Genomic DNA, 294 nt, shown 5'->3' with positions numbered 1-294 from the left:
ACTTTGAAGTGGTAACCGACGGTGAAACCTTGAAAGCACTGTTACGGTCGGCACATCTAAGCTCACTTTCTGTGGAATGGCCGAGAATAAGAAAGAAAACAGATAAACAGATAGTGGAAACATTGAGGAATAGAGGAAAAAGAAAAAGGAATAAGAAGGGGGAGAAATAACGAAAGACAGACAATCAGGAAGCAAAAGAGAAAGAAAGAAAGAGAGAGAATGAGAGAGATTAAGATAAACAAAGGAGGAAAAGGAATTAAACGAGAGAAAGAGTGATATATTAGAGTAGCAGAG

This window comes from Lepisma saccharinum, chromosome 13 (genome assembly GCF_977018435.1).
Source record: "Lepisma saccharinum chromosome 13, izLepSacc3.1, whole genome shotgun sequence".
Classification (NCBI taxonomy): Eukaryota; Metazoa; Arthropoda; class Insecta; order Zygentoma; family Lepismatidae; genus Lepisma; species Lepisma saccharinum.
Note: the sequence above shows the minus strand (reverse complement) of the source record.